General features: G+C 46.3%; 1 protein-coding gene across 6 annotated transcripts in view; it reads left to right on the forward strand.

Annotated features, from left to right (window-relative positions):
- RELL2 (RELT like 2) overlaps positions 1-17,697 on the forward strand; it is a 161,967-nt gene that overhangs the window by 123,627 nt on the left and 20,643 nt on the right. The window lies entirely within an intron of this gene.

Below are 17,697 nucleotides of genomic sequence, written 5' to 3' on the forward strand. Positions count from 1 at the left end.
TCCTCAAACACAACTCTGCCTCTCACCACAAGTCGTGGTGGCTCTTCAGGTCGCATGGGTGCTAAGCCTTGCATAGCCTGGGCATTTTTTCAGATCGATAAAGAAGACCCAACTCGTGTTATCTGTAACATTTGTCAGCAAAAGCTAAGTAGAGGCCAAAAAATACATAGTTTGAGTACTTCATGCATGAACCGGCACATGGACATGAAGCATAAGTTGCAGTGGGAAGCTCAGTGTGCTACAATGCGGCCTAGCCGGCCGGGCCAACCACCGTCTGCCATATCTTGTGCATCCGCGGCCTCTTCATCCTCTGTGACTGGGGGGACAGCAGTCACACCTGTTTTGGGGCGCAGACCTGCCACCTCTTTACCCGCAACAGCCAGCGTGATTGGCAGGTCATCATTTTCTTTGGAGGTGGTAACACCAGCTGGTGTTGAGCGCTGTCCGACATCGATAGCACCACCTTTGGATGAAGGCAACCTAACATGTCCGCCTGCATCTTCCTCACAGACCGGCAGTTTGCCGGGGACACCCTTATCAACCCCGTCTAAGCTCAATAGCCAGCCCTCGGTCCCTCAGATGTGGACAAGTAAAAGACCATTTCCTCCTAGCCATGAGAAAGCTAAGAGGTTGAATTTCACCATCTGCAAGCTCTTGGCTACAGAAATGCTGCCTTTCCGCCTGGTGGACACAGAGGATTTTCGAGACCTTATGTCCGTCGCAGTGCCCCAGTACCAGATGCCCAGTCGGCACTACTTCTCAAAGAAAGGTGTGCCTGCGCTCCACCAGCATGTCGCACACAACATCACCGCTTCTTTGAGAAACTCTGTGTGTGACAGGGTGCATTTCACCACAGACACTTGGACGAGTAGGCATGGACAGGGGCGTTACATGTCGCTGACTGGGCACTGGGTAACTATGGTGACAGCAGGACAAGGGGCTGCTGTCCAAGTCTTGCCGTCCCCACGAGTTGTGCGTCAATCCTCTTTATGTCAAAGTTCCTCCACTGCTTCTGCCTCCTCAACCTCCTCTCGGTCTTCCACCTGCACCCAAAGCCTGTCTGGTCATGCCACAAGCTTTCTAACTGCGCAGAAGGGATCCTGCACACCTCCTTACTATGCTGGCAGTAGGGCTCAACGTCATCAGGCGGTTTTTACATTGAAATGTCTGGGAAATGTGAGTCACACAGCTGAGGAGTTGTGGTCAGCTCTGGAGAACCAATTTCATGAATGGTTGTCTCCACTGGACCTGAAACCAGGGAAGGCCGTGTGCGACAATGCTGCAAACCTGGGTGCGGCCCTTCGCCGGGGCAATGTCACACACGTGCCTTGTATGGCTCACGTGTTGAACCTGGTTGTCCAGCAATTTTTAGCCCACTATCCCAGACTAGATGGCCTTCTGCAGAGGGCACGGTCGCTGTGTGCTCACTTCCGCCGTTCGCATCCCGCAGCTCAGCGACTTACATCTCTACAGAAGTCGTTGGGCCTGCCACTTCACCGGCTAAAATGCGATGTGCCTACCCGGTGGAATTCAACTCTGCACATGTTGCAGCGACTGTGGCAGCACCGACAAGCCCTGGTGCAATACGTTCTGACGTATAGCCTGGGCCAACGAGATTCAGAGGTGGGGCAAATCACGCTGGAGGAGTGGTCTCAGATCAGGGACCTATGCACCCTTCTGCACAGTTTTGAAATGGCGACGAAGATGTTTAGTGCTGACGATGCCACTATCAGCATGACTATTCCGGTGATTTACATGCTGGAGCACATGTTAAACAGAATTCGGAGTCAGGTGGTGGCACAAGAGGAGGTGGAGGAAGTAGAGGAGGAGGAGTTGTATGCGGAAGGGCTAACATCTGCAAGGTCCAGAAGGTCGGCAGCACCAAGGCGGCAGGCATGTGAGGGTGGGGGAGATGGTTTTACCAGGGCGCATGGTAGCAGCCAAACTAGTGAGGAAGGTGCAGGAGCCCAGGAAGAAGTGGAGGACGAACTGATGGAAGACTCATCAGATGAGGGAGACCTTGATCACATTTCTGTTGTGCGAGGTTGGGGGGAGAGGACAGAGGAAGGAAGCATGATTGTTACCTCGCCACCAACACAACAGGGACTTGGTGCTCCTGGATGCGCAACACACATGAGTGCCTTCTTGCTGCACTACCTGCAACATGACCCTCGAATTGTGAGAATTAGAAATAATCCTGACTACTGGGTTGCCACACTGTTAGATCCCCGGTACAAAAGTAAATTTGCAGAAATTATTCCTGCCATAGAAAGGGATGCACGCATGCAGGAGTATCAGCAGAGACTGTTGCAGAATCTTACATGTGCTTTTCCACAAAATACCAGTGGTGCACGTAGTGAATCTCACAGTTCCAACTTGCCAACCGTGGGACCGTCAAGTGTTCAGCACTCAAACCGTAACAGAACCACAGTATCTGCTGGTAACATCAATTTTGCGGAATCATTTCACCACTTTTTTAGCCCATCCTTTGCAAGGCCACAGGAGACAAGAAGTCTGACACATAGTCAACGCCTAGAGACGATGGTACAGGAGTATCTCCAAGTAAACATTGAAGCCACGACTGTGTCACTGGACCCTTGCTCTTTTTGGGCTTCCAATCTGGATAAATGGCCGGAGCTAGCCACTTACGCCTTGGAGATCTTGTCATGCCCCGCAGCCAGCGTTCTGTCTGAACGTGTGTTCAGCGCTGCTGGTGGTGTGCTGACAGATAAGCGCACGCGGCTCTCCACTGATAATGTAGACAGACTCACGTTCATAAAGATGAACAAATCATGGATCCGAAACGACTTTTCTACCCCTGTGTCATCCTGGGGAGAGTAAAAGCTTGATGATTGGTTAAAATCACCCTACCAAACGTTTTAAGCTTTCAAATTACTAATCATGTTTATCTGTATCTTGACTGGAAAATAATTTGGGCTTTGTAGCAGTGTGCAGCACTGATCCTATTAGGCCATCTATAATAAGCTCCACCAGATTTAAAATTAAAAATAATTTTTAGCTGCATCTAGCCCGGAAAATAATTTTGGGGCTCCGAGATGCGCAAGACACATAAGTGCCTTCTTGCTGCACTACCTGCAGCATGACCCTCATATTGTCAGAATTCGAAGTAATCATGACTACTGGGTTGCCACACTCTTAGATCCCCCAAACTTTTCGATCAACCTTTTCATTTTAATAAAGACCAAAAAAATGGTCATTTTTGAAATTATAAGCATTAGCAGGTTGTTAGAAACTGAAATCAAACAGTTTTCAACTCAAAACTTTATTCTAGGTGATGTTACATTTTCACATAGGACCCCTTGTTCGAAAGGAGCTTCTGAACTCTCTCGTCCATTGAATTTGTCAGGTTTTGGATGGTTTCTGCTTCAATTGTTTTGCATGAGGACAGAATACCCTCCCAGAGCTGTTGCTTAGATGTGAACTGCCTCCCGCCATCATAGACACTCCTTTTAATGATGCTCCAAAGGTTCTGAATGGGGTAGAGGTCAGGGGAGCATGGGGGTCACACCATAAGTTTGTCCCCTTTTATGCCCATATCAGCCAGAGATGCAGATGTTTTATGTGCAGCATGAGATGGTGCATTATCATGCAGAAAAATGATCTTGCTGTGAAATACACGGTTCTTCTTCTTGAACCATGGCAGGAAGTGCTGTTTGAGAAAATCCACATACATTATGGAGTTCATCTTTAGCGCCTTCAGGGATCCTAAAGGGGCCGACAATCTCTCTCCCCATGATTCCAGCCCAAAACATTACTCCACCTCCTCCTTGTTGGCGCTGTAGCCGTGTTTGCGTGGGGTGTCCATCAACCAGCCATCCTCCACTCCATCCATCTGGACCATCGAGCGCTGCACGGCACTCATCCGTGAACAAAACAGTTTTGAAATCAGTCTTCATGTAATGTTTGGCCCACTGGAGCCGTTTCTGCTTGTGTGAAGTGGATAGAGGAGGTCGACAGGATGGCGTATGCACAGCTGCAAACCTCTGAAGGACCCTGCATCTTGTTGTTCGGGGGACGTTAGAGGCACAAGCAGCTTCAAAAACTTGTCTGCTGCTATGACAAGGCTTTTTTGCCGCTGCTCTTTCAACCTGACGTAATTGCCTGTAGGAAAGAGTCCTCAATTTGTCCTTATCAGCACGCACACGTGTGTACTGTGAATCAGCTACATACTTCTTGATTGCCAAGACACTTCATCCTGATCATCGCACAATGTTGATTGTAGTCATGCCTTGACCTAAACACTCCACAATTTGTTGCTTCTCAGCAGCCGACACATCCTTTTTCTTTCCCATTTTGGCAGAAAATGTAGGCTGCTTAATAATGTGAGAGAGCCTTCTTAAGTAGTCTTGCCTTTCATTGGACACACCTGCCAAACTAATTAGCACAGGTGTCTGCAATTGCTTACAGTGATATAAAGAGCCCTGACACACATCACCATCAATGAGTTTAACTGACAAACAAACAAATTCTTCCCTTATCACTCCTAAACACTTTTTGCATAATAATTTGGAACGCGGTGTACATGTGCTTTTCCACAAAACACCAGCGGTTCACGTAGTGAATCTTACAGTTCTAACTTGCCAACCGTGGTCTGTATGGAATTGTTCAATAAAGGGCCCAAAATTAAGATAACATAGATGGGAGAGGTCTCTATGAATAGGAATTCCTAAGTATTTGATACCCTGTGAGGGCCAGGCAAAGGGAAAGTTGGACTGGATGGAATCCTATATGGATTTGGGGAGGGAGACATCGAGGGCCTCAGACTTCGCTGCATTGATTTTAAAATTTTACCATGTAACAAAGTGATCTATTTCAGCCATAACAGCAGGGATGGATATATGTGATTGAGTGATATATACTAGGACATCATCAGCAAATAGAGAGCACTTGTACTTGGTGCCTCCCACCTCAATCCACCTAATATTGGGGTTATGGCGAATTGATGAGAGCAGGTGCTCCGTCACTAGGATGTATAAGAGAGGGGACAGAGGACATCCCTGCCTTGTCCCATTGGTGATTGTGAAAGGTGATGAAAATGTTCTGACGCACCCCCTGGGCCTTGGGACACCCGGAGCCGGACCCTTTTTGGTGGATGCTGGTGGTTGTAGTCTTCGTGGCGGCGACCCGGTTCCGTGGCTCAGGGCTGTCAAACCAGTGGCGGAACTATTTATGTGGTTTTGATGTTTAAATGTCCGACTACGCCACCCGTGGATTGCGGTCAGAGTGAACCGCCGCTACAGGGCAGACCGCTGAGGCTGGTGTTGTGGGTGCAGCAGAGCGTAGCATAACTCCCCACGTGAGGAGTATAGCCTCAGGGCAGTGTATGCGGAGGATGGGGGTGATGGTGCAGGGCAGCAGCAGTAACGACACGGAGTCAGTGATGCAGTCCAGGGCCTTTACTCACAGTTCTTATTATTCAGACCACGTCTGCAGGTAACGGCTGCCCACGTCGTACTGTGCTCACCAGGTGAGGGGCTCAGACAACTCCCAGATAACTTTGGAGCACTTCACTGGACCCCCTTTGTGTGTCCTTTGTCTGGCCTTTCTTACCAACACTTCTGTCCGGCTGCCTCGGGCCTCCTCTTGGTAAACTTGGCGCCAGTTTCCCTGACCCTATGTGGTGCCTTCCTAGCGGGTGTAGCGAGGGGCTGCGCCACATAAAATGTCAGAGCCTCCGGTTTCTAGCTGAGGGTCGTTTCCTGCCTCCACTAGTTCGGGGACCGGTCTCCCCCTTTGGCCTGACCCCTCCACGCAGGTGGATTCGGGCGTGCGGTGGCGACTCGCCCGTCCGCACCCCTGGGATCCCTTCATTCCTCGTTCCTGGAGCCTTCTCCGCTCCTCTTCCTTCCTTCTCCCTCTTCCAGGCCTGGGCCTCTGTTACTAGGCCCGCCTCCGGAGCAGAGCTCATGCAGAGCCCCTGCTCCCTGCCACTTCTGCTCAGACTTCTCTGCACTGAACTAAGATGGTGCCCACCTTTTATACTCCCTTCTCAATGCACCCAGGAACTGCTTCCTCCCTGCTCCTGCACTACAGGGTTCCCCTTCCTCAGTGTTCCCTCCCCCCACTCCAGCCAGGGACAGGGACTGTCGTGCCCATCTCAGGGGCATATTGGTCGCCCTGCCCCACGGCAATGTGGTGTAATGCATGCAGGTGTCGGGTCCTGATCCACACTCCATCCTTACCTGAGAGTGAGATATCACACCTCTGGGTGAGGTGCAATACGTCTGTAGCAACCGAGCCCTCAGGGTGCTACAGTTCCATTTATCTTCAGCCTAGGTGACGTATTGCGATACAGGGCCGTGATTTTGGCTATAAAAGGGTCCCCTAGACCCCTACCCCAAGCTTTTTAAGAGAATCATATATGGCGTGCCAGGAGACTCTATGGAATGCTTTCTCAGCATCCAACGAGAGTATCTAATTACAAATTTTTAACTGCATCTAGCCCAGGAAATACTTTGTGCCTAGTAGCAGTGTCTGCTAGTCAGCGGATTATCCCGGCTGTTAAGCAAGCTACACCACCTGTAGTTTAGACACTTAATTTTTTCAAAGGAAATGCTTCGGGACCATGGGATACTCAGTGAAGAGCATCAGGAGGCACCCCAAGGCATAGGGGCTGGGACTGGCAGTAGGATGCCTTGCGGTGGACAGCCGAGCTCGATCCTTATAAAAGCTTTTTAACTGCAGCAGCTTTAGTGGACGCTACTGGAGCTGGAATTACGCGGCTGCTGGCATGAGACTTGCCCTCCAATAGATCCTTGTAAATGGATTTAAAGTGTATTCATTCAAATTAGAGAGACAATTTAAATTAAAAAGCTTAGAGCTGCCTCCACCACAGGGGGGCTCGCTCGACCCACCAGCGGACAGGCACCAGTATTGGGAGAGGGGGGGCTGGCCATCAGGGTTCACCGCGGCTCTGGCACAAACCCGGCGACACGGAGGTGGCACGGGCAGGAGCGGACTGGCCGTGTCGGCTTCTCACTTTTTGGATTTTAGAAGGGCATGACATGCCTATATCTGTGTCTCCCCCTCCTTTTACTCCTCCACCTCTTTTATTTTCGCATGACTATATGTACTTGTCACTTTTCCATGTGTTAGTTGTGTCTTCTGAGCAGTTTGTCAGCTTTTGGACACCTTTGAAGGTGTTTTCTATGTGTTTCTATGTGTTTTTGTTTGCCTGCCATTGGTTTTAACGGTGTTCGAAGGTGTTCGACGAACAGTTCGACGAACAGTTCGGCGAACACACGGGTGTTCGACGAACCGAACCGAACTCGAACACTACGGGAGTGGCTCAACACTAATAACTACAATACAAACTGTTGGCTTTTGTAACATTGTAGGTACAATCTTGCTAATCTATGTAGCTAGCCAACCAACTCTACTAGTCAGTGGCCTAACTGGAGTCCTATGGGCCTCGGTGCAAAATTTAGACCTGCCTCTTTAAGAACAGGGGAGCACACACGTACTAGGTGCGCCGCTGGAAACCCTTTCAGTGAGTATGTTGGCATCCCTGCATGGAGGAGGAAGGAGAGCCATGCGGGGACGCCAGCATAGATGTAACAGATTGGATGTTGTTCGTTTGATGAATGAGGCTTCTGATATCCCAGTAGAACATAGCAGAGATGGCTTCTGCAGGAGATGGAGGAAGATCTTCTGGAGTATATTTTGTCCTGTGTCTTCTCCTAGATGCTTGATGTAGAGTCAGGTTGCAGCAAGTGGTGAATGAGAAGGGTTTGTCTGTGTGTGTGTTCCAGGAGGCAGATTATGACATCAGCAAGAGCAGTGTGACATCACTGACTGCTAGAATACCATCAGCAGCCAATTAGGTAAGTGCTTATTTCTTTCTAGGGCAGGTTTAATATTAAAGCAATGACCTGATTGGATATAGACCTTAACTCTTATAGAATAGTGACGGCTGCAGCTGAACTGCAGGAAATATGTGTTAGTTTGTGTGTATGATTGGCATGTGTGTATATGATTGGTATGTGTGCATATACGTATACCTCCCAACATTCAGAAAAGAATAAAGAGGGACAGAGTATGCAGTGCGATGACAACATTTTGGCCATACCTGCTTTCCATTCATTCTACCATGGCCACATAAAGAAAATCCTTTAAGGCTTTGTTCACACTATTGCTAAATACTTCCGTTGTCCTGTACATTATAAGAACAGAGCAACAGAAAGCAGCTGGGGACAAATTCATAAATTGATGCACCCCAGTTGTAGATTGACACCTCCCCACTGATTATAATGAACTCCGTCTTCAATGTTGTCTCATATTTCAAATCTCAGTTCTTGGTGTTGTAAGTCAATGCTCAGGCCTTCTCCTCAGCTCTTCTCCTCAGCTCTTCTCACTGCCCTCAAACTGTCTACTCAGTGCACCTCTCTACCCTCAAGCCTCTCCTCAGCGCTACTCTCTGGCCGCAGGCCTTCTGCTCATAGTTCGTCTCTGCCCTCAAGCTGGCTGCTCAGCAGTACTATCTATCTTAAGACCATCTCCTCTCTGTGATGCGCCCCCTAGGCCGTGGGGTACTCGGTGCCGGGCCGGTCGTTGCTAAGGGAGATGTCACAGTGGCGGTGACCCGGTCCGTGACCCAGGGCAGTCAGTAAAAAGGGGAATTTTTATAGGTGATTTATGTACAAAGTTCGTGACGCCACCTGTGGTATGCGGCTAAAGGGAGCCGTCGCTGCGGAGCAGGTCCTCTGGAGCTGATGTTAGTGCAGCGAAGCAGGTGTGGCTCTCCACAGGTAGAGCTTAGCTCCAGGGCAGTGTAGATGTTATAGGTGATGCTGGGCGTTGTAGTGCAGGGGCTGATGGCGCAGATAATAATCACAGAGACAGTGGGGTGCAGTCTTCCAAGTTTGCTCACAGTTGTTAAGTTCCTCAGGTTACAGGTTCCGGACTACAACCTCCCACGTCGTGCTGCGTTCACCAGGCAGGGGTTCAGTAATCCCTCAGGTAGTTTAAGAGTGCCTGACAGGACCCCTTTCTATGTGCCTTCCTCAGTCTTCTTCCTGCGCTGGCTATCGCCCTCCTGCCCTGCGCCTCACAATCAGTGTCCCAATCCAGTAGCCTCGGGTCTTGTCGGGCGACCTGCAGTCCCCTGGACCCTCTGTGGCCACCTTTTCGGCGATATAATTGTGGTTGTGGCCGCTGCACCTTGCAAGTACAGGAGCCTCCGGTTCCTAGCTGAGCTTTGCAGTTCTCCACTAGTTTAGGGCCGGTCCCCTCTGCGGCTCGATCCCTCCACCGCCTTCCAGATTCGGGCGTACGGGTGGCCTCCAGCACTTCCCGTACCCCTGGGATCCCTTCTGTTCCTGGAGCCTTTCTCCTGCTCCCTCTCCTCTCTCCTCAGGCCCGCTCTGGAGCAGAGCTCGTGCCGAGCCCCTGCTCCCCTCACTTTCCTCCTCCAACTGAACACACTCTCTCAAGATGGCTCCCCTTTTATACAGCTTCCTTTCATGCTCCCCTAGCTGCTTCCTCCACCCACACCCACTACATGGTTCCCCCTCACTTGGTTCCCCTCCACTCCAGCCAGGGACTGTGCTCTCCTTAGGAGCAATCTCGCCCTGCCCTACTGAAGTGGACGTGTTGGATGCAGGTGTTAGAGTCCCGGGCAGCAATCTCTCCTTACCTGAGAGTGAGATACCACACCTCTGGGTGAGATGCAGTACCTCTGTGGCGACTGAACCCTCAGGGGCGCCACATCTGCCCTTAGGCCATCTCCTCAGCGCACTTCTATGCCTACACTTCTCTGCCATCTCTTGAGTGTTTTTCTCTGCTCTCATGCCGTTCTTTAGTGTTGGTAGCAGACCTCTGTACTGTCCAGTCATTCAACAGTGAATATATGTTTATTCAGGAACAAAGGTAACACAGCTTACAACTGGTATTTCTTATAGCTTAGAATCTTAGCATCTTGTCTGTCAACTTGCAAAGTGAAAGTAAAATGTGCTTCAGCTACACACACATAGTGAACAGGAACTTCCTGTTTTTTTTAACGGTGCTTTACTGGCAATATAACACTACTGCTAGTGACAAAAGCTCATGCACTATTATACAGTAGTAAATAGTAGTTGTTGCAATATATACACTAATGAGCATTATTCCAACACCCTCACTCAACAACTACTTATCCTGTTAGTCCCATAGTGGTTCTGAATTCTTCAAATTTGGCTTTTGGAAGTGGCTTTGTCATAACATTAGCTATCATCTGGTCAGTCTTGCAATAAACAAACTCAATTATGCCACGTTCTATCAAATCACGCAGGTGATGATGTTTAACGTCAATGTGTTTGTTTCTTGCATTGATCTTCTCACTGCATGCAAGTTTAATGCATCCTTGGTTGTCTTCATAAATCACCGTCTGTTGAGTTGATGGCTTACCAATATTGCCTAACAATTGGTTTAATCAAATTACCTCTTGACTTGCGTGGGCTGCATACACACACTCTGCTTCTGTAGATAACAAGGCTACAGACATCTGTTTTCTGCTAGACCAAGAAATTTAGCTTTCTCCAAGCTTGAACAAATAGCCACTTGTCAATTTACGATCACTTAAAGGGGTTTTACACGAACAAAAGTTAATTTAAAAAAATTATCTGTGTCTGACCTTGTACAGAACATACCACATCTCCTGGGCGGGGGAGGAAGCAAAAGAGTTTACAGACATTAGTGCAGGGGATCACAGGGAATTCATTTTGTGAGGTAAAATATTGTTTAAAAACAGGCAGTGAAATGTTTTACCTCACAAAATGAAACCTCTGTGATCCCCTGCTGTAATGTCTGTATACTCTTTTATTTCCTCCCCTGCCCAGGAGATGTGGTATGTTCCGTACACGGTCAGAAACAATCAATTTTTAAAATGAACTTTTCTTCGTGGGTAAACCCCTTTGAGTCACCAGCGCAGTCTGCATCCACATAGCCTGGGAGCTTTAGATCTCCTGTTGCAGATATCCTTAAAATTATATCTTGGGTTTCTTTCAAATATCGAAGAACTTTCTTAACGGCATTCTAGTCTTTTTGACGCGATTTTTCCTCATATCTGCAGATAATTTCAATTGTTGCCGTGATATCCAGTCGAGTCATGGTTGATATGTATAGAAGTGCCCCCACTGCCTGTATTTCTGATTGTTAGGTAACAGATCATCTTGATCATCTTCTCCTTCCAGCTGATGCTTTCATTGGGTTGATATACCTTTGACTTCTGACATTCCAAACTGATTCAGGATTAAGGTTTTTTTTGCACGTTGGTTGAGAAGAAAGCTTCCATCTTCTTCTCTTTGGACCTGGATTCCTAGATAATATGTCACATTTCCAAGTTCTTTAGTTTCAAAATTATGATTCAGAAATTTCTATCTCCTCTTGATGAACCATAATCACATCGTCCACATATAATAGAATACACATCCACTTTCCTCCTGTACATTTTGTGTATAAACATGGATCTGCTTGACCTCTTTTTAAATCCTTTTTCTAATAAAAGTTTGTTAATTGTGGTGTTCCATGCTCTTGCCAATTGCTTAAGACCATAGAGATATTATTGTAATTTGCAAACAAGATTCTCTTCACCCTCTTTGATATAACCCTCAGGTTGAGTCATTTAGAAGTCCTCTTCAATGTCAATGTTTTGATGTCTAAATGTCTGACAAACATTTTTTGTACTTCAACTATAGCCATTAGTGTCCTGAATGTGGTCTGCTTAGCAACTGGATAAAATGTGACGTAATCTTCACCATATTTCTGAGAATATCATTTTGAGACTAATCTTGCTTCAAATATGTGAACCTTGCCTTCAGAGTCATACAGAGTCATTGGTCTTTAAAACCCATCCACATGTGATTGCTTTCTTGCCTTGTAGTAGTTTGGTGAGTTTCCAAGTTTGAAGTTGATGAAGGGACTTCATTTCCTCATTAGAAGCATTAATCCACTTCAGTTTTTCATAGACAGGTAGTGTTTTGACAAAGTAGGATAGCTGTTTAGCTGGTATACCATTGTTTGATTGCAGTGATCCCCTAACTTCAGGTTCACCTGATTTTTCTTTTGCTTCTTCAGTGGTTGAAGAACCTATTCAACATTCTACATATTTTTTCTTGTTATTTTGAAATTGTGACTGAGATTTCTGTTGCTTCAGCTGCCCTACTGGTATTATGTCATGAAACTTGAGCGACACAAAGTTCTCATCAATCATTACATCTCTGCTTATTGTGACCTTGTTCGTTTCTTGGTGCAGGATTCTTTTCTTGGTTTCACTGTAGCTCACCAGGATATTCTCTTTTGCATGAGATTCCCACTTGGTACGTTTTTCTTTGGGAATGTGCATAAATACTTTACTTCTTAATTTTCTTTTGTGCTGTAGTTCAGACTTCTTACTGTTCCATTGCTCAAATGGAGTTTTCTCGGTAGCTTTACCTGGTAAAGCTATTGTTTTGAAGATAGCAAGCTGTCACCCCAATATGTTGCTTGCAAATCTGTGTCAAATAGCATACTTCTTCCACTTTCACAAAGTTTCCGGTTCCTTCGTTCCGCTACACCATTTTGTCCGGGGTTGAATGGTACAATGGTCTGAAGCACGGTTTCATTTTTCCTTAAAATGCTTTGTGTCTCCTTACTTGGGCAGCACGGTGGCTCAGTGGTTAGCATTGCAGCCTTGCAGCGCTGGGGTCCTGCGTTCAAATCCCACCAAGACAACATCTGCAAGGAGTTTGTATGTTCTCCCCATGTTTATGTGGGTTTCCTCTGGATTCTCCAGTTTTCTCCCACACTCCAAAGACATACTGATAGGAAATTTAGATTGTGAGCCCCCATTTTACTCACTTATATAGTGCCATTAGTTCCACAGCGCTTTACAGACATTATAAAGCGCTGTGGAATTAATGGCACTATATAAGTTAGTAAAATAAATAAATAAATTACTTGTATCTTCAGTTCCATTATCGGCATGCAGAATTTTTGACATTCTCTCAAATTTGTCATATACTTCAGCAAGATATATTTCAAGTCTCTCTGGAACTTCATCTTTGTTGTGAAGCAGATAGACTACTATAAATCTTGAATAATCATCGATAAATGCGAGAAAATATCTCTTCTTTCCAGGAGTTTGAGTACTCATTGGACCACAAACATCTGAGTATATTAAATCCAGAAGCTGTTCTGATTTTGTAGTACTATTTTTAGGAAAGGATTTTCTTGACATTTTCTCTTTAAGACTGCTAGTACATTTCATTGTTTGATTACACAGATCAACTGTAATACCATCAGCTAGTTGATTTGAACTAACTTTCTTATTGCTTTTGGTCTCTATGTGCAAGACGCCTGTGCCATACATGGATACAATTCTTATACTGTTCATGTTTAGCAATAAATACACTTTCCTTGCATTTTAGCTGGTACAACTCATCTTTGATTTTCCCTTCTGCTAGTGTGTGACCTTCTTTTGAGATGATACAGCTGTCATCTTTAAATGTAACTTAATTTCCTTGTCTTGTAAGTTTCTTCACAGATAACAGATTTCTTTCAAGAATAGGGACATAGAGCACGTCCTTTACTAGGATCTTTCTGCTTTGTGTTATGGAGACTTGACAATTAATGTAACCATCTCCTATTCCCTTTGAATTCAAATACTGACCATTAGCCAATATCATTTTCTCTGACTTACTTTGGTCAAGGTTAGAGAAGAAGCTTCTGTCATTAGTCATATCACTAGCTGCCCCAGAGTCTATAGACTATGCATGCTTTGATGTACATGTATTAACAGTAAACACAGCTTCAGTACTTGAAGTGTCATATTCTTCAGTAATGGCATTTTTAACCCTTTTATGATTATTTTGCCTTTTTTCAGCTGATTCATTATAGCTTTCCAGACTCTGCAGTCAGCCTTTAGGTGCCCTGATTTCTTGCAGACAAAACACTCATGTGTTTCCTTCAAATTGCTTTTATTTTTGGGTGGATCTTGGGCTGTTAAAGCAGACTCTGCTTTGGATACCCCATTGGTGCTTACACTTTATGTCTTTCGCTTATATATTCATTTACAAGCTTTCCTTTGACATACTCCAGTGCAAGCTCATAATCTGGGCACACATCTAGTGCAGTTACAAGTGTGCCATAGCTTTCTGGTAGACCGCTTAGTAGTGGTGCAGCAACATGGAAATCCTTTAGATCTTCCTCAATGCCCCTCAGGCGCGCCACAATTTCTACAGTATTTCTTATGTAATCGTGCATATCTTGGCCCTTATTTAGCTTAGACTGATACAGCTTTCTCGTTAAATAGAGCTTATTGCTGAGATTTATACTTTTATGCTCTTTCTGCAGCTGTTCCCACATTTCTTTTGCCGTTTTACATTTACATACATGCACAATCTGATCATTATCTATACTGAGGGAGATAGTGCTTTGTGCTTTTTGATCCTTCTCTATCCAGTCTTCTGGTAGTGAGTCAGGTCTAGACTCCTGTGTGTATTTCCATGTAAGTTCTCTTATGAGAAGTATCTTTACCTATAATTTCCAGGATTGGTAGTTCTGGTTAGTCAGATTTGGCACTGTGAACTTCACAGAGTTGCTGCTAACGGCCATCTTTGTGTCCTCTTCTTAGTACATTGTTGTTCTCTCTCCTCTGGGCTGTTCACTGGGTCTTTGGGTTTCTGGGTCCTTTGGTCTCTGAGCCCATAACCTGTTGGCAGCATATTAATCTCTGTACTGTCCAACCGTTCAACAGTGAATATATGTTTATACAGGAACAAAGATAACACAGCTTGCAACTGGTATTTCTTATAGCTTAGAATCTTAGCATCTTGTCTGTCAGCTTGCAAAATGAAAGTAAAATGTGCTTCAGCTACACACACACAGTGAGTTAACAGGAACATCCTGTTTTGTTTCTTAACAGTTCTTTACTGGCAATATAACACTATTGCTAGAGACAGAAACCATTAAACAGTAGTAAATAGTAGTTGTTGTAATATATGCAATAATAAGCATTGTTCCCTTACCTCCCAACTTTGGAAGAAGAGAAAGAGGAACACCTCATGTGGCAAATTTTGACCATGCCCCTGGTCACACCCCAATCCACGCCCATTTACCTTTTATTTCTCCCAGGGCCAGCTCCAGGTTTTTGTGGGCCCCGGGTGAAAGAGTCTCAGTGGGCCCCTTTAACACATACCATGATTCATGACACACACATACTGCAGAGAAATCCCTGTGAAAGCCCCCAACATGACCCCTTCCCTGTGCAAGCCCCCCAACATTACCTCCTACCCCTTGATGACCATATGGTTATATAATTTATTGCCATAGTTTAATGTTGTTTCATCTATGTTTTGTGGCCAGCAACAGTTGGTTAGTTGCAGATAGGGATAACTATTTGGGGCCAGTACATGATGGGAGGAGTTAAGTAGGCACAGGATATGCAGGTTCCTGTTGTTAGGTAGATAGGGAAGAGTACTGAGAAGGCAAAAGACCTATGGTACTGTTGCTCGCAGACCTGCATTGAAATGGGTCTTTATATGTGATGAATCAAGACCATAATCAGATGGCTTGCTCTGAAGGAAACAAGGACTAAGTGGCAGAGGAATCCTTATCTCAGGCAAGGGTGCCTAAAGCAAGGAATAAAGGCCCCGACACACTTAGCGACGCTGCAACGATCCCTACAACGATGCGACCTGTCAGGGATCGTTGCTACATCGCTATGTGGTCGCTGGTGAGCTGTCAAACAGGCAGGCTCACCAACGATCAGGGGAGCAGCGACATCGTGGAAAGAATCTTTCCACGATGTCCTGCTCCTGGTTACCAGCCTGCTGAAGCAGAAGCAGGCTGGTAACCATGGTAAACATCGGGTTACCAGGGGCACACGCGCACCTAGTAACCCGTTGTTTATCATGGTTACCACTCTGCTACAGTGAGCGGGAGGTTACCGCTCACTTTAGCAGGCTCGTAACCATGATAAACAACGGGTTACTAGGTGCGCGTGTGCCCCTAGTAACCCGATGTTTATCATGGTTACCAGCCTGATCACTGCTCCCGCTGGTCACACACAGCGATGTGTGCTGACCAGCGGGAGGGCAACGACCAAAAAATGGTCCAGGACACTTTGCAGCGATCAGCGACCTCACAGCAGGGGCCTGATCGCTGCAAAGTGTCACACATAGCGACATCGCTGGTGAGGTCGCTGTTGCGTCACCAAAACCGTGACACAGCAGCGATCTCGCTAGCGATTTCGCTATGTGAGACGGGGGCTTAAGTGGAAGAATGATTCCTTATCTCAGGCAAGTTGGTGTAATGCAAACGTTATCTATACTAGATAAGAAGCTGGAGTTTAACCAGGCCTGAGGGTCTTAGAATAGAAGATGGCCATGCTGGGACATGAGTTCTATGGGGAGCTGAGGATGCAGTGGCACACAAAGGAGCATGTTGCCCTCATCGAATGGACTTGGAAAATAGTAGTGAAGAGTCGTAGCGACGCACCTCAGCCAGTGAGGTCCTCCCAAATCAACTGGAAGTTAAGACTAGCTGTGAGGGGCCATAGCGACACACCCTCGACCCGTGCGGTGCCCACCGGGGAAGATAGAGGTTTTCACAGTGGCTTGCTGAACTAGTGTAGCATGTAATTGAAGTAATGTACTGCTACATGTAACCGGGAAGTTCCTACCTCTGGATTGTGCAGAAGATGTATTCTTAAAGTGTTTTGCCTGCTGCATTGTCAGAATTCTTGTTGTCCTTCTGCAGTGTGACCACTAGTGGCTACTATTGTTCACCTTAATAATTGTACTGCAATTCCAGTCCTTACCAGTGGAGGCTACTGTTGTGTTCTGCAATTGCCCTTTACTAAGATGGCAGATTCTGAACCTGTGGAATCCATCTTGTTTCCTGTTTGAGCCTACTTAAAGCCACATGGATCTCTCACTCATTGCTTGAGTATTGTGTCTAGCTGTTTAGTGTAGTTCCAGTCTCCAGCACCTGCACTGTCTTACCCAGACTGATTTCACCTATCTACGGATTGTTTCCTACATCTCCTTTGCTATATCCCACAACATCTATAACTGCTTGCTGTTCCTGCTTGTGCTCCTTCGGACACTGGTTTCCAGCATCGTAACATGCATATTCTTCTCATCAAGTTGTTTGGTAAAGAAAAGGGTTTTTTTGGTCTCTAGTCTCCCTCCTTCATCTCTATTCCACTTGGTCCTGGCCTGCCATGTCAAGGGGCAACATTCGGTCTACAGAGGCGTATGGACAAGGTAAAAGCACACACACCGAGCTAAGATCCCCATTTCCTGTACTGTGGTTGGGCGCATATCCGACCTTCGGCCATGGCTGCCCCACCTGTTACACTATCAAACCCTAACCTCAACGTTCTCTTTGCTCTCACGCCATCTCTTCATCATTCCGCTCTCCTTTTAAGCTGTCTCCCAATACTTCCTCTCTACCCTCATGTTATCTGCTCTCTGTTGCTCTCTGCCCTCAGGCCATCTCCTCAGAACTTCTCTCTGCCTCTGGGTGTCTCTTCAGCGCTCTCCTCTGCCCTCAGATTATTTCCTTCGAGTTCCTCTCTGGCCTCAGGGCAAGGCACATTGCAACTTTCAACATCACAAAATGTTGTGGACCAAGGACAGAGATGAGCATCTTAAAAGGGCCATTTTTTCATAGTTAGCTTTTTAACTTTTTGTATAGTTGTACAAGCAATATTTGTTT

This window comes from Phyllobates terribilis, unplaced genomic scaffold, assembly GCF_046119375.1.
Source record: "Phyllobates terribilis strain yellow unplaced genomic scaffold, ASM4611937v1 Scaffold_10__3_contigs__length_209671492, whole genome shotgun sequence".
NCBI classification, from domain to species: Eukaryota; Metazoa; Chordata; class Amphibia; order Anura; family Dendrobatidae; genus Phyllobates; species Phyllobates terribilis.